The following is a 16,171-nucleotide window of genomic DNA, read 5'->3' as shown; positions in this document are numbered from 1 at the left end:
CCCATTCAAAAAAAGAAAAAAAATGCATACTAGTCCCATGGTTTTCAAAGATTATAAAGAGATTATGAGATATGTAGATACGAAGATTTTTTTCTTATCCATAGAAGTTCTCTGGTTTAGAGCAGAAGAGTAGAAATATTTATTTAAGTAATGGAACACGATTCCACATTTGGATGGATTTATGAAATATCAATCCCGACAGGGTTCTGAAATTAAAAGAGCCTAATGCACGAGGAGTGATATACTTTACAGGCAGGGAAATGTCAAGCTGTTGAAAAACTATTCCAGAAAGTAGCTATGAGTTAAGTACAGAGTTCACTTCTCTTGTCACTTGATCCTCTCCTTAGAATTAAGGACTAAACTTATCATTTTGAAACATGTAGAGTAGCAGCTATAAAAACCCAATACAAGATCATCCGTATGAAGAGATTTTCTGCCTTCATACAAGTTTAAGGGATTGTCAGAGGTCAGAGAAAATTGAACATCCCCTGCTGAGTCACTTGTATGAAAGGTATGCTGTGGAATGGTGTAGGTGTACTTGCTCTTCACAGCTACTGAGGCAGGACAGGAAAAAAAGAATGGGGCAGTAGAATAAAAGGCTTGCTCAATATTGATTCTTGGTAGGCCTCCATAATGGGAACAAATATTCATTTCTGAATAAGCAAACAAGTAGTCCCTGCTTTTATGAGAAACAAACTGTATTCAAAGGTCTTTTCAAAAATATCCACAGGATTAATAAAGAAATTTAGGATAAAGCAGATAAAGATATGTTGCTTATTACTCAGTTAACCTTATCTTACAAAACAGAATAGGATTTTTGTGTGCATGAAAGTTGGAATACAGATACTTGCAGATCTCCAAATACCTTTTAATGAAAAAAAAACAAAAAAAAAAAACCCAGCTAGTTCTTGGCAGTCACAGAGCGACACATGCAGCACCACCCATCCCAACTATTTATTACTGCTTCTCCATCTCCAGAGGTGAGGACTGCCTTCCCAGGAAGCAGCAAATATACTGATATTTCCTGGCAGGGGGCAGAGTAATCATTCAGAGTTTAACATAGATAGCATTTAAATGCAAGATTGGGCTGAACACCTTCCAACCTACTGGAAATGCAGTGTTTTTGTTTAGAAGATTAACAGCTGTTACTCTAAACCAGCTTTTATATTTTATGTCTACTATTGCAAGCAAAATTATCTTACATTTCGAATACATTAAACAAAGACCTATTATTGCATCATCAATATCCTGGTGTAAAGCAGCATTTTGATTAACTAATTCAATTTTAAAAGTACCCTCTTACCTCACTGCAGTGCATTTGTATCTGGGCTTGGTGGTGTAAGCAAAAGAACTACTGAATTACATTCAGATACAATTTCTTACTGCAGAGACTCCTGAATTTAAAAGGCAGCTGCCTACTGGTCTTTCCTTAAGAAAAAGGTTTATATTTAAATATTAAAAAACTACTTTGGATGTTTAAAAAACAGAAGTACATGAGTTAGTTTCCAGAACAGAGATGAACTTCAACATACAGGTACTGAGCTATCAAATCCCCACAGCTCCACACCACTTGCTCTGTCAAATAGCATTATTGTGCTCTTTGTATCAGTTGTAGTTTCCATGGAAATAAATAAGAGGAATCACTTTCAAAGCCAGATACCTAAAAAGGTTTAATCGTCCATAAAGTAAAAATGATTAGGGATTTTTTTTTAATTATTATTATTTTTGCTACTAGTCAAGGTTAATGACAACTGCAGTGCAGTAGACAAAGAAGATGCATACAAGTCTTCCCCAAAAAACAAGTTAGTAACAAAGATTTTAATGCATCTCGATAAAAACACTGTAGAAGAGGGACTCATAAGCTGAGAACAAACAAACAGCAGAGCAAGGGAAGAATTCTTCTAGTGGCATATGCAGCATTATTCACAATAATTATAGCACTACTAGGTTCTAAGAATGGCTGTTTCCAAGCAGCAAAGATCTTTATTGCCTTTGATAGCAAACAGTAATGTGATATTTTAAAATAGCGCAATAATGTCATGTAATGCCTAGAGGAAACTTTTTAGATTATCTGAAGAAAACTGTAGCTTCAGTAGAGCTAAGAAACAATATCCCTCCCTTCAGGATGAAATCAGCCTGTGAGTATACTGTGACATCATGTTGCTTTTTTAAGTTGTTACTGGAGCACACCATTTCTCTGCTTGTTGTGTGGTAGTCTGGGGCTGGAGTTCACTCTGAGGTTAAAGGTTTTTCAGCCTGGTTGGAGACAGGTAATTACATGGGCTGCAAGCACATGCCTGCTATGACAACGGGTCACATTTCATTTATCTTTTGCTGTCATGTTCACCCACTGTATGGGCAAAATTTAGTCTACATGATGTATAGATGCAGGCACACAGCACTGGTTATATTTTTTTAAAACCATGCTTCTAACAATGCAGAAAGACAAACCAGTAGAGTGACTCACACGGTTTCTGCTATGAGTGATCCCACAATCTGTATAAATGTTTATAAAATGTTTAAAGCCAAATCTGTAATTAAGTAACTGATGCCTGCAGAGGTAAGAGGTTAAAAAAAAAAAAAAACAAACCAAATCCAAGAACTACACTAAAGCTGAAGTGCTTCTAGTTATTCCACCTTTGAGCAAGCTTTTAAAATTAAAATTAAATGAATTTACATCATGTCATTATTCCTAGACCTTATGTAGTGCATACTTTACTTCTATAGAGGCAGCTTCAATCATGCTCAAGCATTAAGGTGAATTAGTGTCCCAGAGTGCCTACCCCCTCCTCCTTTTAGCAGATCTCTGTTTAGGCACAAGGTCACAAATGGAGATGAGCTGCATCCTACCTGCAAGTCCCTCATCTGCCTATTAAGGGTGGATCTCAAGTTTTATCGCTGCAAGGCTTATGTCAGCCAAATCACCATTAGTTTGATTTATTCGGGGGAACAGCAAATGATATGATTGAAATAAGGTATAGCCAAGCTACCCTGACAATAAACTATCTGCTTATTACAGGCAAACCTCTTCTATTCTGTACCTCTGTACTAAAGCCAGTCTTTCCCTCTGGGATCACTTAAGATGTGATTTTATTTTTTTTTTCCCTAGTTCATACCTTCCTTGTGACCAAAACTTGCTATTCTCTTCTCCTAGCAAATCTCTTTCTACATTGTGTTCCAAGGTGTCTCCCCTCAACCCTTTATTTTCTTTTCCGCTCTGCATCCTTGGGGGAATTCTGTGCTTTTCCAGTCTTTAAGTTTATTTCATTAGCTTTCATGAGATCAGGAAAAGCATTAAGGACTTTAAAAAAGAAAGAATGTGACCCTAATGCAAATTTGATTGTGTACTTTCCTACACTAGGCATGGTGGTATTGCAACAGCTGTTTTTTGCTACCTAGAACATGCAGCAGATTTTAAGAATTAGTTTTATCAGCGATCAACTTATCCAATAATATTTCTGCAGCTTTTCAAGAGAGCTCATCAACGTGGACAATACACTTTTTGTAGTATCCTTATTGTGCACTCTTAAAGATGATCTAACTCAATTAAGTTTATCAGGTACTCAGCAGTTCAGCCCATGCATTACAAATGTGTTCTTGAAGTAATTCATGTTCCAGCTATACACTTCCACTGTAAGAGTATCAGGAGAGCAAACCTCTTCCAAACAACACAGAGCAACAACAACAACAAAACTACTTAATATCACCTCTCCAGCTGTCTACATCAGGGCTTCCCTTTAAGTCTTGTCCTGATTTGATTTGGGATCTGAATTTACAATGACACAGAAGTAACTAAAATAGTTTTGACAAAGATATTTACTTTAACAGTTACTGGAATGAAACAAATTTAGGACTAGATACAAACTAGTGACCACAGGCACTTGAAAGCATACAACGTTTCATCTCTAGTTCTTCCACTTCACCCTGTTTTCCAGTTGTCCTATCCAGACGCTTCACTATTCCAGACACCTTATTCAGAGGGCTCTGGAATTCAGAAATTTCTTACTGATCCAGACCCTGTTCTGACATTTGAAGTCATTTACTATCAAGTGTTTGCAATCAACACCAAGAAAAGAGGATTTTTTATTTAATTTTTAAATACAGAATAATTCAGCGTACGGACATCATCTACATATTCATTTTGATGGTTCTCCAGAGCACAGGTATCACTAACTCAGACAGTTGATGGATTTAAGTTGTTAGTTATTCCAGGCAACTTCAGAGTTTTATTGATATGATTGATTTTCAGAGTAGCATATGGTTGCACCTATTCTAGGGTTGGCTTATACTACTAGTAATTAGCAAGTAGTTAAGAAATATACAATATTGTTTCAAAGAATATACAAGCATTTAGAGCAATGGGCTACTGAATATGTAAGGAAGAATTTTTCAGTCCATACAGATTTTCAAAAATTCTCTAATACCAACTGTTTGCAAGGATGATACATGGAAGATGCTTTAGTTTCCTTTAAGTGGTTTGTTCCAAGAAGCATCCAAGTATCTTCTATATTAATGAGATTAGTATTAATCACAGTAACAACAGTGAATTCCCCTACAGGAAAAGCTTATAAAAAACATCAACCCATATGAAACCACACATGCTCAATCTCTGCCTTTTTCAACAAAAAACTTCCTGTGGCCGTAGTAATTTTATGAATTCTCCAGTACTAGCAATTATGAAATGCACATTAGCAAAGGCAATTCCAGTGTCACATCAAAACCTGAAGATAAATCTCTGAAACACAATACCATAAGTAAGCGAAGCAAAAAGTCAGAAGCTTCTGCTCTGTTCAAGTTGTCATCCTGATTTGATCACCAACAAAGCTAGTGCAATTGCAACAGATATTCTTAATATTTTCAAAATTGTCTTGACCTCAAGGTATGAATCTTTTTGATACATACACACAAGTAAAAACAGAATCACCTGTTCAAATCATATTCAATTAGACAGCAAGTTATAAGTCTTCCATTGTGCATTCATTTTAGTGGAGCACTTAAAGTCCGCATTTCTTGCATTAATCAAATAAAAAACTCACCAGAACTAAACTATCAATCTGGTATTGCTATGGTTCATTAATGATTTCTCAGTGACCAAATACTTTTTTTTTTTTCCCCACTGAGAATCATTTGATGCCTTTATTTCTAAACCAAAGTTCTACATTTCTGAATTGCAAAATACTAATGCTTAGATAGCATTAGGAGCTGAATTCCTAAAAAGCGCCTAGGAGCACTGAAGATTTATGGTTAAATGCTGAATAGATATTTTTTAATGATGAGAAGACCTTGATGTCACTTCTATCCATTTGTCATTAAAGATTATCCTCACCTCTATCCTGAACCTTTATTCTTGGAAATAAATTGCAAGAGCAAGAACATTTTAATAATTTTTACACTACACTCTGCTTTTTTATATCTAGGGAGCCTTACTGTAAAATAGCACATAGGAGGTAAACCATTTTTCTGCCATTAATAGTTTGAGACTATCACTTTTGTTCCCCCAGAAAACAACTGCTATGCTCACCCTCTTAACAAAACATCCCTGAGAACCAGGAACAGGAGATCAGTCAGTGTCTGTTGTATGGTTGGGCCAGCCAAGTTTCATCCTGGCTTTGTCACTGACCAGCTGGGCTCCCTGAAATAATGTTGGAATCTGAGTGAATGGGGCCTTTGTCTCACTTCAGTAGTTGAACACAGACGAGTGGGTTAAATAAATTTTACTAGCATAGCAGCCTTGGCACTAAGCATTATGAATTTTCTGTAGTAATTGGAATAAGGATATAAAGGAAAACTAACAAATTTATCAGTGATGCACAAATATGTAGCTCGTTAACTACAACATAGGAAACTTACTTGCCTGAGCAGGAGCTTCTGCTAAGCATCTATTCAAAAGTCTTGTTGTGTTAACTGAAAAAAAAAAAAACTTCTAGAAAAAATTTTACACCATATCCCTCATTGTTCTGTTTACTCATTTCTTCAGTATGAATTGTTTTGTTTTTTGAGTAGTGGGACTGTACACCTGAGTATCATGAGGGATTCTCATATGATTTAGCAGAAAGAGCAAAGCATGCTCAAAGCAAAGGGGTGTGAAACAGTACGTGTTGCTCAAAGCTGTGGAACCAGTAATGTTCTGTATCAGACTTGTAAGTCACTGGTCAGTAGTGACAGGCACACGTTATTTGATAAACCACTGTCAGTCTAAAGGAAAACCTTAATCTTTCAATGTTAACGTTTGGTCCACAGTCAACATTTGCCCTGGTTTAAGCTGTCTCAGTGCTTAAAATAGGTGGACACTGTGCCCAGCAGTAGCTTCCAGCAGAGAAATGTACTGTGAAGCTTGAGAGGAGCAGCACTGGCTGGTATATATTCATTGCAGGCTGGAACCCCAAAGCAAGCAACACTAGAGGAGTTTCTGCAGATTCACCTTCACCCTTTAGTAATTTTTCTCCAAGCTACTCTAGGATTTATCTAGCAAATCCTTCAGTTCTTATCTGTTGCTTCACTGTATAAACAAGAAACACCCAATTTGCACACTGATAACCCATAGAAAACTGAGGAGAAGCTGTTCTACCTTTTGCTTTCCCAAAGGGAACATGGGGCCCTCTTTAAGCACACAACAAGATTATTGTTATTTCTAATTCTAAAGTACAGAATCTTTTAGCAAACGTTAACTAAAATACTCAGTTGACTTCATTTGCTTTGCATTTCATCCATTTGCATTCTCTATGCATGCAATTCTTTCCCCTTGGACAAAATTAGTTTTGCAGACATTTCACGTTATCAAATACTGGGAACTGGGACAGTTTTGTGTTTTGAGACTCATTTCTCCTTCCTCCTCTTCCTAACTGACAAATTGTACATCACTAAATGTGTTTTTTCAACTGGACATGTACATTGTTGTTACTTTTTGAATTTTTGCTCTTTGCCTGTCAACCAAAAAGGGATAATTAATGTTAATTTTACTGTTAGTCATATACACCTTTAATGCATTGTCTAGTTATATAACTTCCAGTAACTATAATTTTCAGTGATCTTTAATAGAACATAAGAAGGCAACATACTAACATACACACAAATTTTGCAAATAATAGTACCACATCGTAATATGAGGAATACTGTGTTCAAAATTGTGTCTCCAACACTAGTCTGCTACAGTGCAGATTCCTGAAAAAACAGTGGTTTGTTCTTACTTAGATATCTGGGTAGTCAGAACATGAAGGGTTTTTCTTACTATAACAGGAATTCCCTTTACATGCAGTATCTTTAATTATATGAATGATGCCGTAAGTGTACACACGCTTGCAGACAAAGACAACAACTACTCCTGATTTCTCATCAGTTGTCTGCACATTAAGTCTACTGATAACAACTCTACCAATAGCACCTAACATGATGCCAGGGTACTCCAGCAACATATTTGTCTCCTTCTTGAATTCAGAAAATACTAACATGGATTTGCATTTTCCAGTCAATACAAATCTAGGCCCATCTCATGAGACCTGAAAGGGAAATATCATTAATACTGAATATGAAGTTGCACTTAGGGAGTTTCAGACTGGACATTTGGAAAGATTTCTTTCCTGTGAGGGCAGTCAAGCAGATTTTCTATATAGATGGCTAATGCCCAATACCTAAAATATTCAAGAGGCATTTTGATAATACCCCTACTTGTGTGGGTTTTTTTTTTCCTCCAACATGGCCAGGCAGCTGAATTCAATATTTGTTGGCCCCTTTTTACTATATTATTCTGTGTGATTAATATTTCACATGCATTAGATTTGTGAATACATATATATATACACTTATAAATGGCTGAAATCAAGTTGAAGGGACAATCATAGTCTCTTACACAAAATTCCACTTCCTACAGTTTTGAGAAGTTAATACTATGAGATACGTCAAATGGGGCTCTCTCTTATTGCGGAACAACATTTTGATTTATATACTTACTCCAGGTAATATACAGTTTACATTGCCCGTGAAAGTCTGTTCAAATTATTTATACCCCATGGTTAAAAATTTATGTCTAATCCGTGATTTGGACTTCCTGGACTTGTCTCACTACAAAGAATTGAAGTCTTTCTGCAAGTTCAGCATCCTATCTTTTCCTGCAGTGCAGACAGTTACAGTGTTACTTGTTAGTAAACCTTCCTACTGAGATTCTTCAGAAGCTCTATCATTTCTCACTGTTACATGTCTCCCTACTTCGAGATACTTCTGCTACTTCCCCAGTACACCTTGGATTTCTCAGCATTATCTTCCTGGACCAAGCAAGCATTATTATATTTGTTCTGACATTAAATTAAACTATTAATTTCCAATATTTCCAGGTCAGTTTGTTACCACTGTACCTTGATAGAGGTATGGGGACTCAGATGCCTTAATGCAATTTAATACTTTTACTATTGAATGATAGCAATCTACTTTTGTCTTTCTTAGCTTATTTACCATTTTAATATGGATTCAATATTAAGTCTATGCCTAAGCTTTGGACCAGAGCATTCAAAAATTTCACTGGGCTTGGTCATATTTTCATGGAACTTAATAGCTTAGTTGGTTTGTTTGTTTGGTTGGTTTTGTTTTGTTTTAACATCAACAACACTGTCTTACGAGACTAGAAGAAACCATAGATAGTCATCATAAATAGCATACCAGGTGAAAACTAATAAGGTAAAGAGCAAGCATAAATAACTTCCATGTCCAGCTGCCTAAGTCCACTTTTGAGTAGGACATTCTCTACTGAAACAAATTCCTCATATTCAGAAACTAAATACTTTCAAAGATGCAGTAAGATCCTGTTTAACATGCAGAAATTAAAAGCATCTCCTTCCACCTGAATGTGACTTTCCCTTCCATTACTCTGATGGTTATTAATTTGTCTTTTTCCTGCTGCACTGTAAATTAGCATTTTACTCCAAAAGCTTTACTGCATCTTATCCTGCACTTTTTTACTAAGAATTTGATAGAAGAAGTCCTGGAATTCCCAGTACCTCATCTTGGGGGATGCTGAAAGAAAGACATGACTCATCAAGGAATCAGAAGATAGTTAACAAGGAATAGTTCACAGAAACTGAGAGCTCACTGCAATACACTGCACTTTCACCAGTGCAAAAGGTGCAGCAATAGTTCTACTTCTGTTCAAAAGAGCATTAAAAATTTTATATTTTCTCCAAACTATTCAAAATATTGTATGAATAATAATCAGAAAAGTTAAAAAGAATATAACCAGTGCTGTCTTACAGATACTGTACTCAAAGTCCAATCTGAATCTGAATACTTCCAGTCTTATGTGGAATTCGGAATGCATATTTTTTGTTCATGTGCAAATCCATATACTATCCAGTTCTACAAAACATGCTGTGAGTCTTACAAGGTCTCTTTCCAAAAGCCTTTGAGTATGCTCACTTCTGTGCAAGCTCTAAAACAAACAAACAAACAATGCAATAGATGCAGTAGTATCAAATTAAAAAAACAAAAAACAAAAAACACTGAGTCCAGATTTCAGGGGTCTGCTTCGCATCATGCTGGATAGTGCTAACTGCTCACATTAGGTGACACAATGCTCAGTTCTAAACACAGCATTCATAGTTGAGAGCATGCAGCTAAGAAAGTCAGGACAAAGAATGCAAGTGAGAATCATGGAAATATCTGTGGAAACCTAAGCAGAAGTAGTTTGTGACCTTTAAATTCTAGGTGTGTTAGCCACTAAGCAACAAAGATCCTATTCATGTCCCTCTTGTCATAACATTCACAGCACAAACTATTTTTCCATCGCTTTTGCATGTTTGTTTCTTTCTGTTATCAAGTAGTCTTTATTTTCAGGAAAAAAAAAATGTCAAGGAAAAGAATTTATGTTGGGGTTTTCTCTTGCTAACTCCTCAAAAATACATACATACATTATATATATATACATAGCTTTGGTAATCATATTCAGATAAGAATGATACTTTACAATGTGCTATTTAAAAAGCCTGAAAGTAGTTCAGGTGAATAATTGCTCTGTTGAAGGCAACCAGAAGTAGTTACACTACATAAACCTGTGACAAATCAAGACCCTGTGTTTCAACTGCTTCACAAAGCATCTAAAAAGTCATAAGCATGATCCCAAAATTTTATTAAGTGACATAGCCACATTGTCAGGAAACAGTGAAACACAACAAAACATCAGAAAGGAAAATCATGATATATCGTGCTAGAATCCATCACTTGAACCACTGTAGCTTTGGAACCACACAAATTTATCTCAGCTTCCAAAGTAATTTTGTCAGAAGAAAACTTCTGTAGCTTCAGGACTGAAGCCTTGTATCATCTTTGTTCTACACAGACCAAACACGTTTGTCAAAGCATCTTATAAACAAATGGGAAATATATCAAAAACAGCACAAAATCACACTGACTGATCAGATTTCACTAAATGGTTTCTTTGTATCCTTGAAGAACTTTTCTGCAGGGCTGTGTGGGCTTCTGCTCTCATCGCAGATGACTGTCAGACAGCAGCAGTGCACACTGGTATGCTAGTCACATCCAGCCCTCCATCTATCCAGAGACTGCAATCAGGTATCTGATAATAATGCAAGTCACAGCAGCTGGACTGCTGCCGCAGTGAACTGATTCATGCTGGTGCCTTGATGCAAATAACAAGGACACTGGGGCCAGAAGATGTAGGATCTTGTCTTTACAATACAGATGCTATTTTTGAGATGGAACATTCTAGTCTCTTGTTTCTCTTACAGGTATGCAGTGTACCTACATTCCCTCTGAGCCTTTGGCTGAAAAACAGCATTGGGAAACATATAAAAAAATCAGCTGCTGTGTAGTGGAGGTTGGGGAGACAAATGTAATTTAATCAGAAAACAGCCACTGTCTTTTCAGCACTCTGGCACTATTTCTTACTGCAAGTGATACGTTCTCCGATCACCTTTGGCACTGGGTAGAAACTCGTCTAGTATTCTTGATGCATAGAATGTAAGGAAAAGATTAGTCAAACGCTGTTGAAGTGACTACTGATCAAAGAGGTAACTTTTTATAATGTTGAGCAGATACATTTTCACCTGTTCATCTCTTTCTTACTGCATGATTTTATGGAGGTTCTATGTATAAATATGTAACTTGCAAATACATTAAAGTTACTAAGCTTATGTTTGATTTTCTGCACTCCAGTTATTGTCCTGATACCTCTGCAACAGTTTTAATGCCAAATCATCCAACAGAACAATCCTCAAGTGATGTATACCTCCTATACAGCCTTGCAGAACAAATGACAAATTGAAGTAGCAGCAACCGAAGGTATTGTCAAACTGCACTTAACTGCAGATACAAAGTAGAAGAAAGTAATTAATTTCCTTAAGCACTTTATTTTTGCTCAGATTTCTCTCTTCAACAATTCGACATGATTTATATATATTGGTAACAGGTGAAAGATAGCTTGAACAAGAAATTCAGCCTTTGAAATAAGCACAGTGATTCTAAGAGAAGCAATACATAAATCAAAATACTTGTCTGACATGGCCAGTGGCATAACTAAGCATAGGGGGAAGCTGAAAAATACAAATTTGAGGTCCCCCTCCCCAGTCCTATCTGGAAGCATACTACTCATCCTTCAAAATAACTATGAAGGACTTGTTTAATCCTAGCTCCTGCAAAACGGATAGTTACATTAGGACCATGTTAAGTGTTTCCTTCTCAGTCTGCCTTTACTGTAAAGTTGATAAACAGAGAGTACAAATACTGAATCAAAACATTAGGAATTATTTCTTCTCAAAATTGATTATAACAACAACACAAGAATGTGTTCGATCATTTAAATATACTTTCCAGTCATGTAGTGATATGCTTGTATAGGGTTTCTAAGCCACAAAAGACATCTGTAATTCAAAAGAGCAGAGTACTCAGCAAGAGGAGGCAAATGAGACCACGCAGAGCAACCCTGACAGAGAAACCTCATCCACCCACAAAGATGGGTTATGCATGTCACATTTTCCAGTCTATTTCTCTTAAACATGTTTTGCACTTTCTAGTGCTAAAAATAACTGTTACTTTAAAAAAGGAGCAGTGGCAGAAACCAGTGCTAACCACTTTCCCTCTCCACATCACTGCTTATTTTCTTCCCTTTTTCCTTTAAAGAAAAAAAAGATACCATTCATCCATAGTATTTCAGACACTTTTTTTTTTTTTTTTTTTTAGGTTTACTACACCTGTTGAACAGTCATAGCAAGCATGAAATTAGCTGTGAGTTATATATGTATTTTTCTTGTGTAAGTTTTAATTGCCAACCATATTAATCTATATTAATCTGGACTGGCTCTGAGAATTCTCCCCGCTACAGAAGAACTATGAGAACATAATACAACATCAGAGCACATATACTTCTGTGCATGCTTTCAGACATGTTTACTCATCATTGTTTTAATGAATGTGTTCAGTGTTTGAGTTAGTACGCTGAAAAAGCAACGTGACAAATCATAAGCAGAGACATCATCTAAGGAAGCCCAGGTCTGGCTTTGCCTTTTGTGACATGGGAACAGAAGTAAAGGGGGCATTAAAAGAAAGCTGTATATTTAAAAACAACCTTCTTGGTACAGACATCTCTAAGTCACTTGAAAATACATATTTGGTGCTATGTGGCACTTAAACACTATTACTCTTCCATATTCCTATTCCATAGGAGTCGTTCATACCTATTACAAGCCCCACTCAAAAACAATTAGCAAGATAGATCTATGTGGTTTTTTTTGTTTTGTTTTGTTTTGTTTAAACTAATAGCACGACATAAACAGCTTCACAAAGTACAGTGTAGTTATTAGGAGAGAGGACGCATATGTATATATCGCTACAGCTTGTATACCTTATTTAATGTTTCCATAAAAAGCCGGAAGAATAACGATCATATATCAATATATTCATGTGTAATGAGATAATGCCGCCTTAAGCAAAAGTCACCAAATAGTGCCACCTGGTGCGCACTGTTTAGAACTGCCAGCCAACCGCCATTCCCCGCTCTGCATTACCTGCCTTTCAAGGAATAAAATATTACACAGCCAACCCCATCACTCAGGTTAGAGCTATACAGAGAAGAAAGGAACAAAAGAACAAACATCATGCACCCCTGTAGGAACTCTGGGGATATAAACAGCACATTGCTCGAGTGTGTCTGCTCTCAATGCCTCCATGATCTGGAAACAGAGAGTCTGCATGGAAAAATCAAATACAAATACTGGGGCATGCATGCTGGTGTGAATGTCGTTATAAATGCCATTTATGACCAACTCGCCAACAAAGGTGAAACATTAATATTTGGTCTCTAGCAAGAACCTTTGCTGTATCCAAATTAAATGCTTTCCTTTTGAAGGATAGGAACAAATTGCTCTGCCACAACCCTCAAAACAAACTCTCAGGATGCTTATTCAGGATTCCAAAACTTGTAAGGTAAAAGACCACAGAAAACTCTAAACTAGGCAGGGTGATAGGGAGCTTTGACTTGAGTGCTCGCACTTTGTGGTGATGAGGAAGACAAGGAATTAGTTAAAGCATTTTAAGATACCTACACAGTGCATCCAACTTCAACACCTACCTATTTTGAGCAACCACAACTCAGATGAAAGATAGAAAGATATTTTCGTTGCAGCTGCAATTCCAAAAGATTTTTAAAACTCTTTCAGGTATTTCATATTTCATATGGTAATACTTGTTTCATTTATATTGCAACAAAACAAAAATCTACTCGTCAAAATGTGAGCCAGAGTAATTTTTTTGGTCACACACCAACCCAAAAACAAAGGAGTGTTTCTTCACTCCCAATTGATATAATCCATTCTGTCATAATGACATAACTGAAATTAGCTAAACATATTGGAATTACGCATTGATCTCCCATCTGAATGGAATTTCCTCAAATTCTTAACTCCCACAGGCTGAGATCCTGTCCACAACAAGAGAAAACTCAGCACTATTTTACTCCATGGATTCCTCTGCCAGGGACAGAAATTTCACTACCAGGAAATTGCTGCACACCATTTGATCACCAGCTGTGTCTCAGACACAATCATAGTTCCATGTAAGTTTATTTTCACTACACAGATACTAAACTGAGACTGCAGTAAAGCTAGGAGACATTTTTAATTTTACTCTTCTCTTCTGGAAATATTGACAGTAGTTGCTGTCAGTATTACTGACAGTAGGATGTCAGTAGCTACTACCACAGAAGACATACTGTATAAATAAGCCTAAATTATCAAATGAGGAGAAAGTGTTGGGGTTGTTTGCTTGGTTTTGAGAGATGTAGGCTTTTTTTTCTTTCTTTCTTTTTTAATGTGCATCTAAGAAACAGCATCTAAGAAATTATACTTGCAAAAAAAATTCCCACCAAAATCCAAGGAAATTTTTTTTTCAACTTCTAAGAAATAAATGAATATTCAGAAAGCATTTTCATTTCTTTGGATGCCATCTATCATATATGTAAGATAGATTCATTCCTAGAAGAGGAATGCAGTGGATTCAAGATACAACTAGTCTGGCTACTCTTTCCTTGTTTTGTTCTGTCTTCCTCCCTCTTCTGTGACTAAGCAATCCAACTGAATAATGCTAGTGGCAAATTAAGTTCACAGAGAAATTAATGGCTCTAGACATTAGAAGAACTTCAGAAAAAAGTCGGGTAGTGATTAAAACAATAAGCATACAATATATAAACTTCTGTTCAAGAAAGACGTGGCTGTCAGGGGACTCGCACTAGAAATGGCACAACATGACAACTGGCATTTCCTCCTTTTTCAGTCAGACATTTCAGGTGTTTCAAGTCCCTTATTGAGAGCATTACAGCTGCCACACCTCCTCTGGTGTATCTGGCACCAGTGCAGTGTGCCTTCTTCAGAAGAAAGTCATCCATCAGCTAGGCTGCTCCAAACCTCTCACACAGCTCGCATTGCTGAGCTCACCAGATGAATTCCCAGTGAGCTGCGGTACCCAAATTCACAACCAAACTTAGTGTGAGGTTTAAATCTCTTACATGTGAAATAATGCATTCAATAATTCATTGCTGATAGAGCTACATCTCGACTGTGAAACCCTCACATACCATTCAACTAGTAGCTTCAGCAGACCAGTATCTTACACAAAGCAATTGCAGGAAAAAGAAAAGCAGAAAGTTCTTGACAATACAGCACAGTTCCACCTCCCAGAGCAGCAGTTCAGATTTCTTCGCCCATAACATTTTGCCTTATAGAAATCAAAATCACAATATCTAGGCATATTACTGTCCCAGAGGCTATTTCTTTAAGTGATGTTTTAGATACTACAGGACTCTCCTCATTCCATACGGATATTTAAGCGCTAGGTCCGATCCAATAAAGCTTAGGCATCTAACACAGACTTCATTTCAACATCCTTCAGGGTGCCCTTTATTACAGTAATCCAAATTACTGTCAGTTTGAGGCACTGTCATGCTCCAATGTAAAGGAGTCAGATGAGGTTCTTTATATGTATATGTATACCCGATGGTGAGATTAAGACACAGCGGGTCAAATGTTAGCCCAACCAGTTTATTACAAACACTAGTTGCTTAGGAAGATGGGGAAGGGAAGGTGGGCGATAGAAAAGAGATGAAAAAGCAAGGAGACTTGGCAGAATGCAAGAGGGTGAGAGAGAGCATCACCACCGTGGATCCAGCTAAGTCTGTTGATCTCAGAAACTCGTCTGGTCACCGCGGAGGATGGGAGAAAGCCAGGAAGCTTCACAGCAAGCAGGCACCATGCGGATGGGTTCTTCCAAAGAGGTTTTTCCCTCAGGGAAGTCTCTTCAAAGTCTTTGGTTTAGTGGGGCGAAGAAAGCCAACCGAGCAACTCGACACACCAATGAGATGTCAAGCAGATATTCCCCCCATTACAGCGCTGGGCACATGGGGGATCGCTCCATACACACCAAAGAGAGTAACGAATTCATGTTTAAAGGTATAGCACATGCATATTCATCACATTCGAGGGGATTAAACCTAAGGGTCAATTTTGCTGTAAATTTTCAAACCTTGAAGGGGGAGAACTCCTCATTATTCCTGAAGAGACAGACATCTGTTTGGTTAACTTGTTGGGACAACGGGATGTCTGTCCTGCTTTCTTATCGACAAGTTTAGCTGCCTCCACGTTCTGGCACCAGTTCGATTAATGCTCACTCCCATTTCTAGGTT

This window comes from Cyrtonyx montezumae, unplaced genomic scaffold (assembly GCF_038088225.1).
Source record: "Cyrtonyx montezumae isolate F1298 unplaced genomic scaffold, pur_monq_1.0 scaffold_4, whole genome shotgun sequence".
NCBI classification, from domain to species: domain Eukaryota; kingdom Metazoa; phylum Chordata; class Aves; order Galliformes; family Odontophoridae; genus Cyrtonyx; species Cyrtonyx montezumae.
This window is presented reverse-complemented; position numbering follows the sequence as displayed.